Source organism: Colius striatus, chromosome 4 (assembly GCF_028858725.1).
Source record: "Colius striatus isolate bColStr4 chromosome 4, bColStr4.1.hap1, whole genome shotgun sequence".
In the NCBI taxonomy this organism is placed as follows: Eukaryota; Metazoa; Chordata; class Aves; order Coliiformes; family Coliidae; genus Colius; species Colius striatus.
The window spans coordinates 93944319-93957879 of NC_084762.1; the positions used below are offsets into that span (position 1 = coordinate 93944319).

At 50.9% G+C, this 13561-nt stretch overlaps 1 protein-coding gene across 1 annotated transcript in view; it reads right to left on the reverse strand.

Moving 5' to 3' along the window:
* The window catches only part of PTP4A3 (protein tyrosine phosphatase 4A3), a 46193-nt gene extending 38851 nt beyond the window's left edge, over positions 1 to 7342 (reverse strand). The window contains exon 1 of the mRNA XM_061994947.1: positions 7248 to 7342. The gene's annotated coding sequence lies outside the window, so the exon portion shown is untranslated. The remainder of the gene's footprint in view (positions 1 to 7247) is intronic.
* Positions 7343 to 13561: the final 6219 nt, after the last annotated feature.

A 13561-nucleotide genomic window follows, 5' to 3' on the forward strand; every position in this document is an offset into this window, starting at 1 on the left:
ACAAAGAGGCTGAGACAAGCCTTCCCTTAAAAGCCCCCTAAAAAAATAATGAATTGGGGGTAGCTGAGGTTACTGGTTTGCTCTGAGAATTTTCATGAGCATGAGAAAAAAAAGAGCACGTTGCTCCAAAGTATTTTTTGTCTCTTATAAAGCAAGCTTCAGGGGCTCTGGGAGAGAAGGGCTCTCTGCAAAGTTTGTTTTCTGTTGTACCCACGTTACCAAGCAGAGCTGGCTGAGGAATGCATGGCAAGGGGTGCCTGGTTGGGCCATGCCCCTGGGTAAGCACTGGCAACCAGGTATGATGCCACAGTGAGGGTGATAAAGCCTGAGCGCTGCCAGTAGCCCAGGATACTGCTCAGCATCTTCCCAGTCTAATGCAAGCTTTGCTTCCAGCAGTGCTCCATTTCTCATCAACATGTTGCACACATCACTACTAAATAAATGCAATATACACATTTTAAAAGGGCTTTATAAAGGTTGTGATGACCAGGGCAATTCCTCCCCCCACCCCAGTGCCTTTCTTTGGCTTGCCAGGGTGCAACGTGGTAGCCAGCAGCTCCCAAACCCTTCTCCAGCAAAGTTCAAACCCTCAAATACTTGGAATTGCTCTTTGAGGGAATTTATTTTAAAGCTGCTTTAATGGCAGCTGGGAATTACCAGGGAGGCACTTTGCTCTGCAATTTTCCAGCTGCTGACCCCGTTTGCATGAAGGGGGCCCTGGGTGGCTGCCCAGCTCGGGAAAGTGTGCCGAGCCAGCACTACCCAGCACCCGAATTTCCCCTCACCCCAGACTGCAGGAGCAGCACAGAGAAGGCTGTTGTGTGTGCAACAGCAAGAAGCAAGAAAAGCTAACTCCTGTATCCAGCAATGAAAGCGTGAGCTCGCTTAGCTTGGATGTGGTGGGGTTATTTAAGACCCTGTTCCCACGAGGGCTGCAAATTGCTCCTTCTCTGGAGCAAGAGAAGAGCTAGGAGGCTGTGACCCTCCAAAAAAACAAGCCAATGTCCCAACATTCTGGTGGCATGTTGCTTTTTAAGAAGATTTTTTTTTTCCTTAAGGAAAAATGAAGAGTTATTGAGCAAAATCACTGGTGGGAGCCTGTGGCTGGGTGCTGGCAGGACTGGGAGTGACAGGTCCTACTCGACGAGTGGAAGACGTCACTGCTGGAGCTGAGGTTCTTCCTCTTACAAAACCTCTGTGCCCCTCTGCCCACCCTGTTGCCATGAGAGGGTTACGGGACCCTTCTCCACTCACACATGAACGTGGACACACGAGTCAGATAGCCAGGCTATCCAACTCAAACCCTAAAGATGAGGCCCCCAAGCCACATGCAAGGGTTGGGCTGATAGGCATCAGCCCCCCACGTCGTGGTGCCCGTGGCCCTGCGCTGCCTTTCTTCTCCCTGCTGTCATGCTTGAAAGACACTGGTGGAAAAACACAGCAGAGAGAGTTGGAGCAGCAGGTTGGAGAAGGAAGGGGGTGGGGGGGGAGGAAGAAAACAACTTGGCAAGGAGAGAAGGGCTGAAGGACACAGGAGTTTCCATTTTGGTGCAAAACTCCCAAGGGTGCTGCTCAGAGTGTTTATTGACCAACTTGCCCACTCTTGACAAGCTGGCCTTGCAAACCACGGCAGGGAGGGATGCTATTTCTGGTCAAGGCATCTACAACAGCAATGCTTTAACTCTATAATCAACTGGTGACATACACAGCACTCAAAACACACAGTTAACGACCGTTCCGGAGGGCTCTGCTTCTGCAGGCAACACACCTGTGTTGTCACACCAACATCACCACAAAAAAAAAAAAAGCTATCAGGTGGTCTCCTGCAATGCTTCAGAGGACCAAGGAAAAAAGTCAAAGTCCTGCCAGGCAGGTACAGTCTGCTTAAACAAAAACAGTGCTGCAGCCTTGGCTTTGGCAATGCAGCAGGTCTAGAGGACCGAGTCGCTTCTCGTAGTGTTAGAAGTCAAAATAATCATTGCCATAATCAAATAAAATTCAATGCAGCCAGGTCAGGTTCATTAAGGGTGAAAGGGAACGGGCTGACTCCAAACCCAGCTGTTCTCCCCAGCCTGACAAGCTGCACCGATAGGATCTCCCTCAGCACAAGCCTGTGCGGGAACTCGTCATTCCCCCCCCTCCTTTGCAACACGATAACACGCCACATCGCCCCCAGCTCCCAAGTTAAACATCTTATTAACTGCAGTGACGTAAGAGAGGAAATTGCTGACAACTATCACAAAGATGAGAGGGAACACATTTGCCATTGACCAGCCACGATACCACTGCAGAGATCTGCATGAAGAAAAGCATTTGGCTTCTCCTTTCCCCTACCCTGCTCCCTCCACCTCAATCGCCCAATGTCATGGGAAACCAAATGTGACATCCAAGCAGCACAGACATGAGAGACTCACAGTAAAAATGTTTTTAAGGTATTAAGAAAACCCCCCAAAACTTAAAACTTGCCTTCCAGGAAACAATTTGGATACAGATCCTGTGCAGCTGCAGCCACCCTCTGTGTTGTATTCACCCTTCCTGCTCTGGCTTGGAAATCAGGTGGGGGAGGATGGGGGGGAAAGGGCAAAGAGGAAAAGGGAAAGAAGCGATATTGCAGCTGATGAGCTGCGAGAGGCTGTTGGCAAAGTGGTCCAGCAATCATCTGAAATTCAGACGGTCACGTGAGGAGCCTGTCTGCAGCTCCCACACAGCCCAGGCTCAGCACTTCGCCGAACTGCACACGCAGCAATTCCCCGCCTTGATCTCCCACCCTACTCTCACCCATTGTCCAGCCTGTGCCCCATCCAAACACCCTCAAGCAGGTTTTTGTGCTGCAAGGTGACCCCAGGGTTAATGCTGAAGCTGCTCTGGCCACATAGGTGGGTTTCCTCCATGCGAGTACACACTTAAAAGCATCACTAAGCTGCAAAAGCACCCTTCGGTTTAGCCTTTGCATCCCAGCCCTGAAGGTAGCGGTGCCTTCTCCACTGGAATGTTCATGGTGGCCATCACCCTGCATCATGTGAGGCTGGTGGGGGGGGTACCACTGGGGTGGAGAAGTGCCCAGGAGAACATGCTGTACCTGCTCCGGGGACCAGCCTGTCCCTGGGCAACCTTGGGCATGCCCAAAACCAGCCCCCAAGCTCCCCAGGCAGCCACGGTTGCATCACAGAGCAGCCAGGTGAGCCCAGACACCTCCAGGGTAAGGTGGCAGCTGCCTTTTTTCCTTCTTTAATTATTTTCTTTCTCCCTCCCCCCAATTAATTTTCACCCAGGACGTTGCTTCACACCCAAGGATGCTTCAAGCTCCTTCCTCCTGCAACCTGCATCACCCTGCAGTGCAGCAGCTCCCAGGGACCCACCTGGACCAAGCGATGACCAAAAGCCACGTGGCTACACAGAACCAACCTCACCATTCCATCTTTTTGGCACAAAGAAAACAGATTCTTTTCCTTTTCCCATCTCTGCTTGCACCCATTCCTCGCCTAAATTCACAAGAGGAACCAAGAGCCTTCACGCTCGCCCTCACCGCCTGGCCAGAGATGCATTGCATTGCACTAAAGTCAGACAGATATAGTGGGACTAAAAAAAGAGCATGATATTTGTGAGGTTTTTTTTCTCAAGCCGGATTGCCTTTCACAGCAACTGTATTTATAGGTAGAGCTGTTGAAATTTTAAAGGCTCCTTGCCACAGGAATTCAGTCGCGTCTCGCGTTCACAGCGTCACTTGGCAAAAATGAACATTTAACGGAGCGATGGGTGCTGCTTCTCTCCCTTCCACTCTGGATATAATCAGAGGGAAGGGAGAGGGGAAAAAAGAAAAAGACACAAAATGTGTGGGGAGCCATGTACGAGGCAGTCATGTGCTGCAATCTGTACTTTCAGGTACGGAGCAGAGCGAATGCAGCACTTCACACCCACCCCTGGACTGACACTTTTCTGTCAGACCAAAAAAAACCCCCCAACCCCCCAAAGCTTTCTGGGGGTGTTTATTTTTGCTTTCAGTTTGGCTATCAGCAGCACACACAAAGCCTCCTCTGCACTTCATTTTAAGCTTGAAAGAACCCCAGCGGCGTTCAGCTCTGGAGCGGTAAAACTCGCTCTCCACGTCCGAAACTGCTCGGGAAACGTCATCTACCAACATGCCACAACACTCAATGCCCAGAAACCACCCTGTCTCAGCCCAAAAGTTTGCAGTTTTCTTGCACAACAGGATGCTATCCTGCTAAAGCCCTGGTTTATTTTAATTTATGCTATAAAAGCACGTTATGCCACGTCCAAAGATTCTACCACCCCGCTGAGCACGTCTGGATGCCGAACTTGGATTTCCCTATGGCAACTTGTGCCTTATTTAAGACAAAACCCAAACCATAATTAAAGTTATTGATAGGAGCCAATGTTTACTGTTTGCTATTTTAATATCAAGTGCTGTTGGATTTCAAGCCACTGATTTCCATCGCTTGCAGGGGATGATTAAGCTGGAAATGTGCCTAAACACCGGGGTTTGATGGTTGGGTTGGGTTTGTTGTTTTGACATTTCTACGGGCACTTCTGCCATCAAATCAAAGAAGTGCACTTCAAAGGCCAGAATGAGATGTGGATGCATCAGAAGCGGATGCTTCTCATCAGGGACTGCCTTGACTGGAAGCAGGAAAGTGATTCTTGAGCTATCAAGACACATATAAAAATAAAAGAGTAGTAATGAAAGCTTTTTGCTCCTGCAAGCAGCCCCCTCCTGTGTGTGGAGGCAACAGGGGAAAAGACTCACAGGGCCCCAGCAATGTGACTATTTTCAGCCTCGTAAAGTTTACACAAGTATCACTTTCCCAAAGGAATAAATTTCAGGTTGGAGCACTTAGCAAAAGGTTAAAAGTCTCTTCCTTCACTTGCCCACGTGTCAAATTTGGCAGCCGCTACTGGCATCTGACATCCCCAAAAAGCAACTGTGTTGGGAAGTGTGCTGTACCAGCCCCCACTAGCTAGCACCTGGGTGGTTTACTCTGAAACCTAGTGACAACACCCAGCTGTAGTTAAATACTGGTGGGTGTAAAAAGGCCCCAGCTTTAAATCCACCTGCAGCTTTTTCAACATATGCTGTTAGCAACGATAAGATCAAAAAACTCAGTAATCATTGTAATTGGAATTTTAACCCAGCTCACAACAGGGTAGGGAGATTCATGATATTTAATGTAAAAACAAATCACCAGCCCCATTTATCCACACTACTTTTTCCACTGCTGTTGATAAATACATTAAATCCTCTTCCTTTAGCAAGAAGGATGCAGGTGAACCCAACCCAGCAGCTCCAGACACTCAGTCGCTCCCTTTACGTTTCAGCTCCTTTGAGTAGGGAGACGAAGCCGTAACCAAATTAACTGGAAATTGGCAGCAGTACAAACTTGCCAGATTCCAGCTAATTGCTTGGATTAGTAATTCCAGTCGCATGCAAAAACCACCTTACCTATGGCAGAGAAAGGCACTGCATGGGGTGTCCTCCTGCTACGTGATCCGCCTGCTCGGGCAGTGGAGCCCATCAGCCTCCCAAAACACCCAAGCCATGGCCAGGCTAGTGAAAGGCTCATTAGCCTAACAGAAACAGCTCAGGAGAGGCCATCACTGCTGCAACTGATGATGCAGTGAGCACAGCCCCGTACTAGGTATTTTTCCCTCCCCGTTTTCTCGCACTGAGGTGGGAAATGTCCACCGAGGTGGCAAGCTGGACAGCACAGTATGCACTTCCCCCCTGGGCCCCTTGCAGCTGAGCCCTGCGTCCGGTCTCATGAAGGTGGTGAGGCCCCTCGGAGCAGGGAAGCATTCATGCCCCTGGATTTACACCCTGCATCACACCCAGCACACAGGGCAGTATGCTCGGAGCTGCCCTGCTCTGTGTGCAGCACCGTGCACAGCACCCTGATGAAGTGGGTGACTGTAGCGTCCAGCACTCCACATGAGGTGGTCCCCACAGGGACTATCGCACGGTGCATCATCGGGCATGATCCCCCTCCACTGCAACTGGTCTGCAATACCCTGCTTGAGCCCCACTGCTGCTACCGGGATTAGCGCCAGGCTGTGCGTAACCTCCTCTTACTGCTACCGGGGTTACCGCACCGTGCAGCCCCACGCACGGCCCCACAGCTACCGGAGTTATCGCTCCATGCCCTCCCCCAACCCTTTGCAGCCACCGGGATTATCGCACCGTGCCCCCTCCTCGATGTGCAGCTAAGGCGTTATCGCACCGTGCCCCCTCCCCACGCAGCCACTGGGATTATCGCACCGTGCCTCCCCCCATTGCAGCTACTGGGATTATCGCACCGTGTCCCCTCCTGCCCGATGCAGCTACCAGGATTATCTCACCGAGCCTCCCCCGCCATCACCATGCACCTACAAGAGTTATCGCACTGTGCCCCTTCCACCCGATGTAGCCACCGGGATTATTGCACCGTGTCGTGTCCTCCCCCAATGCAGCTGCCGGGATTACCGCACCGTGCCGCCTCATACTGATGCAGCTATTGGGATTATCGCACTGTGTCCCCTCCCCGATGCAGCTACCGGGATTATCGCACCGTGTCCCCTCATACTGATGCAGCTACCGCGATTATCGCACTGTGTCCCCTCTCCGATGCAGCCACCGGGATTATCGCACTGTGTCCCCTCTCCGATGCAGCCAGCGGGATTATCGTACCGTACTCCCCCCCGATGCAGCCAGCGGGATTATCGCACCGTGCCTCCTCCTCCGATGCAGCCAGCGGGATTATCGTACCGCACTCCCCCCCGATGCAGCCAGCGGGGTAATCGCACTGCGGGTCCCACCCCGATGCGGCTACCGCGATTATCGCGCTGTGCCCCTTCCACCCGATGGGGTTTATCGTACCGATGGGGTTGCCTCGATGCAGCTACCGGAGTTCTCGTAAGGGTGCAGCCCCTCGTCCGGCCCTCACGGTTCCCGAGGCCACCGCACTGCTCGGCGCCCACCCTCCGGCAGGCCCGCAGCGCTCGGCGCCGCGCTCCACCTCCCCCGCACGCCACAATCGCCCCGTGCACGGCCTTTCCCACCCCTTCGCCACGATAGTCCCGCTCCCGGGCCAAAGGCAGACGGCAGCGGGTGCGAATGGCCCCGCGCTATGCCCGGCGGCCGCTCGCCCGCGGCCGCCTCCCGCCCGCATTGTTGCGCGGGCGGCCCCACGTGCGGCCACCGCCGATCTCCCGCCACGCCGCACCGCGCCGCGCCGCGCCCAGTCTCACGCACTGACCTGCTCGCCGGCTCCGGCCGCGCCGCCTCGCTCCGTGCCGCTCCTCGCCGCCCGCCCAGCCCCGCTCGCCAACCCGCGCCCGCACATGCAGCCTCCGCCGCTGCCGCCGCCGCCGAGCGCCCCCCCGGCCTCTCCGCCCCGGCTCAGGCCGCCCACGCCGGGCCCCGCCCACGCCGCGTCACGTGGCTCCCGGAGAACCAATGGAAATGGAGCTACCAAGAGACGGGATGAAAGGGGGCGGGGACAGTGGGGAGGGGGCGTGGTCATGGGCTACGTGGTGGGCGGGGCTTGGGAGTGGGCGGGGCCAAGCGAGCGCGCGCGGCGAGGCGGGGGCGCAGCGGGCCGGGGCAGTGAGGAGGAGGAGGAGGAGGAGAAGGAGGAGGAAGGGGAGTGTAACAAAGAGGAAGGGGAGCAGGGAGACCTGGAGGCAGGGGCAGGTGCGGGCAGAACAGACCTGGGCCTTACCAGCCAGGAAAGACCACTGGTTCCTGATGTGCAGTGCATCATGCAGTCAGAATGGTCAGCACTGGAAGGGACCTCTAGAGATCATCCAGTCCAACCTCCCTGCTAAAGCAGATCCAGCTGGATCAGGTCTCACAGGAACGCATGCAGGCAGGTTTGGAAACCTCCAGAGGAGGAGCCTCCACAGTCTCCCTGGGCAGCCTGTGCCAGGGCTCCCTCACCCTTACAGTAAAGAAGTTTTCCCTTACGTTCAAGTGGAACTTTTTGTGTTCCAGCTTTTGTCTGTCACCCCTTGTCCCATCACTGGACATCACAGAAAAAAAAAAGCCTTGCCCCATCCTTTTGACATACATCTTTCAAATACTTGTAAGTATTAATGAGCTCCCCCCTCAGCCTCCTCCAGGCTGAACAACCCCAGGTCCCACAGCCTTTCCTCATAAGGAAGATGCTCCAGTCCCCTGATCATCTTGGTGACCCTGCGCTGGACTCCAGCACTTCCCTGTCCCTTTTGAGCTGGGGAGCCCAGAACTGGGCACAGGACTCCAGATGAGGCCTCACCAGGGCAGAGGAGAGAAGAAAGACTTCTCTTGACCTGCTGCCCACACTCTTTCTATTTAACATCCCGCTGCTGTCAGTGCTGGGTACGTGCGAGGCGCAGCGGCGCTGCCCAGCCGGTCGCTGCCCCAGGGACTGTGGTGATTCACGAGCTGCCATTGCACAGTCTTTCCGGCCAAGGGCCTCACCTCAGGCTGTCGACCTTGTGGCTGTAAATCCCTGTCTAGATCAGTGGCATAAAGAACTACTGTAAATTCAAAGGAGTAGGGACAGAGCATCTGACGTCAGCACAAGTTGCCTCTTTTCATTTCTTTCTGATTTACGGAGGACTCTTTGAGCAGAAGTCATTGTGGAGGCAGCCAAAGGCTTCATGGATATTAAAAGAACAGTAGGTTAGGGCTTTTGGGGATGAAAAACAGGGAGAGAGAGATGAAATGGTTCCTCAGGAGTCATACACAAATGCATAGAGATGAAGGCACAGCAGCTGAATATTGGAAGACCCTCAGATGTACTTGTGTTTCCAGGATGGTTTTTTCCACTTCCCTGAAAGGCACTAAAACACTCTAAACCAGAACCACCTGGCAGTGCTTTATGTTTCTGACAACATACTTTGTTAAAAGAGCCAGGAGGCATCCTCTTTGGTTGAGGCCTGACCTGTCACAACCTACAGCAAGTCCTCCAGCAGAACTTGAGAAAGGTCAATTTGGTGTAGCGAGTGTTTCCAATGGGAAAAGAAAAAAGGAGGAAAAAAAGGAAAGAGGAGGTTCAGAATTCCTTAATGCATCATGCAAAAAAAAAATCCCCACCCAAACCTAAAGCAAATAAATATTTCTAAGGTTTCTTAATGCAATATACTTATACACCTCAGTATATAAGTGTAAATGTATAACATGGATCCTCTGCTAAAACTTTTGAATCTGTTGACCAATTTCAAAGGATGTTACAGACATTCTGCTTCTGCAAGTTTGAAAACAGGCAGCTGGATAAAAGAGATATTTATTGACATGCCTAAATCTCACCTTCCCCTTCCCTGCTCGAGGCAGAGGCATAGCACAAGCTTAACCTTTGTCAGATGTCAGCAAATTCACACCTTACAATAGACATCTGCTGAAAACAGAAAGAAAACTGTTACTTCCCCCTTGCTCTTGACGCTCAAGTTTCTCTGTTTGACTCCCTGCTACTTTTCCTAAGTGAGAAAATCTTCTGTTATTCACATCGACGTTGAAACACTCAGAGCACGTCTTTTACTGGAGCTGGGATCAGTCTGGCAAAGCTCAGTGGAAGCTCTGGAGGGCAGAAGTCCTCCTGCTATTTCTAGTGATGGTAGGACTCACTGAGAAACCCTCCTGTGAATGCTTTCTTTAAAAGCAAAAAAGAAAAAACCTACCCCAAAAAACCCGAAAACCGAAACAAACAAACGAGCAACCCAGCACAAAGACAAACAACTTTGCAGCTGCTCTAGTTGGTTGGGTATTTTTGGTCGAATCCTTTCTTGTTAAAACAGCATGACCCCTTTTCCTTCCATGGGGATTCCCAGGCACGATGGGGAACTGCATTTTGGCTCCGAGGGAATACGTTTGTTTTTCTGTATCCGTTACTATTTGTGGCTATGATAGACCCACCTTTCCTTCAGATGCAGCAAATGCCACTTCATCTGTTTTTATTTAGCTGAGAACCTGAGAGTGGTGGTTGGCAAGCTGTGCCTTTGCTTACCATTTCAAATGTCACATGGCAAATGCTAGCGCTCCAGCACGATCTCAGCTTGACAGCTCTGGCAAAAGAAAAAGGGGCAACAGCATGAGCCTCCACCACATTGCCTCAGAAATGCTGTCAAAACCAGCTTGATCCCTGTTGCATGGGTGAGGCTGAGGGCTTGCTGTGCCTGAGAGCATAGCTTCTCAGCTGAGGGTGTAAATCCACATCGGTTTCACTGTTGCTCTTTGGTAGGGGAGTTTTTTTGTGCATTGTAAGCTGGAGTAGGCATAAAAAATTGCTATGCAATGCAACTGAGGAACACCTTCAGGTCACCTGGCAAGCCTGAAGCCATCTTCAGTCAAGCCCTGCCTCACTTCTCAGTGTTTTAGAGAAACAAGCAGAGAGGAATGTTTCCATATTCAGGTCACTGCCTGATTATGGATCAAATAAGCTTCATGTTAGCTGTAATTTTCTGAATGTTAATGTTTTTTTCAGCACAAATATCAACAATCTCCTGTGCCTGTCACCATCCTTCAGCGTGTTTTTTGGCTTAGTGCACTGAAAAGCAATGTAGAGAGCTTGTGACCTCCATGCAGCTACTGATACTGGAGGGCTGTATTTGCCTTACTGTTAGTGGAAGGCCTGGCCTTGTTTTACTGTGTGCTTGTCAAGGTGCTTGTATTACTTGTATTGCTTGTATTATTGTTGACAGGGCTGGGACAAAGGCTGGAGTCAATGATCTTCAAGGTCTTCTTCCAGCTGAAACGATTCTATGATTTTATACAGCTAGGATGCTTTCCTGGATGAAGCCTCCACATTTGCAGAAAGGATGGAAATGCAATCCATACACCTGCTTTGTCTGAGTTTCACAGAATCAGAGAATCATAAGGTTGGAAGGGACCTCGAAAGCTCATCCAGTGCAACCCCCCTGCCAGAGCAGGACCACCTAGAGCAGGTCACACAGGAACTCATCCAGCTGGGTTTGGAATGTCTCCAGAGAAGGAGACTCCGTAACCCATCTGTGCAGCCCCTTCCAGTGTTCCCCCACCTCAACAGGGAAGAAGTTTTTCCTTATGTTTCTTTGGAACCTCTTCTGTTCCAGCTTGTACCTGTTGCCCCTTGTCCTATCATTGGCCATCACTGAGAACAGCCTGACTCCATCCTCCTGACACTCACCCTTTATGTATTTGTAAACATGAATGAGGTCACCCCTCAGTCTCCTCCAAGCCAAAGAGCCCCAGCTCCCTCAGACTTTCATCATAAGGGAGATGCTCCACTCCATCACCTTTGTGGCTCTGTGCTGAACTCTCTCCAGCAGCTCCCTGTCCTTCTTGAACTGAAGGGCCCAGAACTGGACACAACATTCCAGGTGTGGTCTCACAAGGGCAGAGTAGAGGGGGAGCAGAACCTCTCTCCACCTACTGCCCACAGCCCTTCTAATCCACCCCAAGAAGCCATTGACGTTCTTTCCCATGAGGGCACATTGCTGGCTCATGCTCATCCTGCTGTCAACCATGTTTCTGTAATCTTTTTTGTTCCATAGTCTTTCCTTACCCCTTCCATCATTTCCATTTCAGCCAAATGCAACTTTCTTCAAGCCATCTGAACTGCTGGAACAAAATTACCCTTTTCTTTTGCCACCTGCAGAAAACCCTTCTCATGGCTGCTGTGTTAGAGAGGAGCAGCAGAACTACTGTGTTAGAGAGGGGAGCAGCAGAAAAAGTGGCAATTCTGGGCTGGAAATGTTACAGGAGGAAGTACTCCTCCAGGGTAGGAAGTGAAACATGGATTCTTGTTATGTCAGTAACAATGTTTCAGCACTAATGCCTCCTTCCCATTCACTGACTGGTTGAACCGAAAAAGTCCTCCACCGAGTTTCTCAGCCACCAGAGCTTGTCTCTTGTATTCCCTACACCTCTTCCTTTGGTGAAGCAGTTATCACATTGTGTTCCTCTGGGACTTCAACACCTGGATGAAGCTTCTAGTCACCAGTCCTGACACAGACATCATGTTCACCTGCACTACCAGCAACCTTGGTTTCTCCAGCTCACAGTCTCTGATGATGATACATTAGATGATACTTTTTCTTTCTGGAAGAGATAAGAAAGTAAAAAAACCCCAAAAGAAACAAAACCTCAGTTCTGATTCAGATTTTAAGTTAGCTTTTCCTCCAGGAAGGGCTCAAAATGGGCCACTTTCCTCTTCAAGTTCATTTCATAGCTGGACCAGCACTTGCAACTCACTTGAAGGCACTGACTAATTCAGCACATGAGCGAAACTGAAGTTCACTCATACGTGGTAACGCCTTTCTTTTTCCCACACTCATCAAAACCTTGTTTGCCTACTTCACAGATTCCCCAGGTATTAATAGCCAACAAAGACTTCAGAACAGAAAGAGCTGGGCCCAGAGACTAAGAGGCTGCATTTGCATGTAAGCGAGATGGGGGCGGCTATAAAGGGATCACTACTGAGTGCCGCAGATAGCCTGGCTTCTTGCAGCTGCCCTCCTACACAGCTGAAGCTCAGTCCTGCCTTCACAGGCACACACCAGAGTCCAGGGCTTTTGTCTGGGCTGAGAACGTGGTTAAATCCTTGCAGGCTCTGCAATGTGGAATGGCATTTTAACCACATCAGGGAAAGCAGGATGGGTCTCAGAAGGGCAGGGCTTCTTCACATGCAATCCCCTCAATACTGCTGATCCCTGACATGCCTGAAGGTGGTCTGAAAAGTGATTGCAATTAAAAAACTCCCCAAAGCCATACAGATTGCATTCCCACACCTGCAGGCCAGCAATCAGAAAGAGATAAAGTAACTAATAAATAAACAGTTTGAGTTTTAGGTCCTGCTGCCAGTTCTTTCAGTGATGATACAGTCCTCAAGTTCTGTCCTTATTTTTCTGAGGGAGGGTGAATTGTTTATTTGGTATAAGGAGATTGGTGGGGGGTAGCTGGTTGCCCCAGTTCATCTGGCACTTGAAATCTGGGCTGGTACATGCTGCAAGAACCCTGCTCACTGCCAGAAGTCCCCTGCAGCCAACCTCACATACCTATTCAAAGAGCCTCCATTTTCCTCATTAAAGGACACACTTGCATAATCTTCCTTGTATGATAAGGAGCAGTGCCTACTTTCTACCTCACACCCAGGCCTCCAGACTTAGATAGACCTAAGGAAAGGACTATTCTGTGTAACCAGCTCTACCTGGGAGTGTAGACACATCCTTAGGACCTGACACTATCGGTGTGGAGGGGAGAGGGTGTGCTCCAGGGGTCCATCACAGACAAGCACTGAGACTGACGGGCTGCTGTGGAGACAGCAATTGGAAAAGGGTGAGAAACACAGAACTTAGAAATGCCTCTCTGCCTCAGAGGAGTTTCCTCCTTGGAAAAACCCCACTGCTTCATTTCTTTTGGTCAGGGTGACTTCTCTGCTTACCCTGGGAAGAGTTTTCAAAAGGTGCTGCTGAAAATCAGCTGAAAGAAGGGAGTTTGTCCACCTTCACCTGAACCTTGGTAGTCAAGTGTCTGAGTTACCAGCTGAACCTCAAATAACTTGACCTGTCAGCATTTAAAGCCAGCAGAGTCCTGAAACTGTACATGGACTAA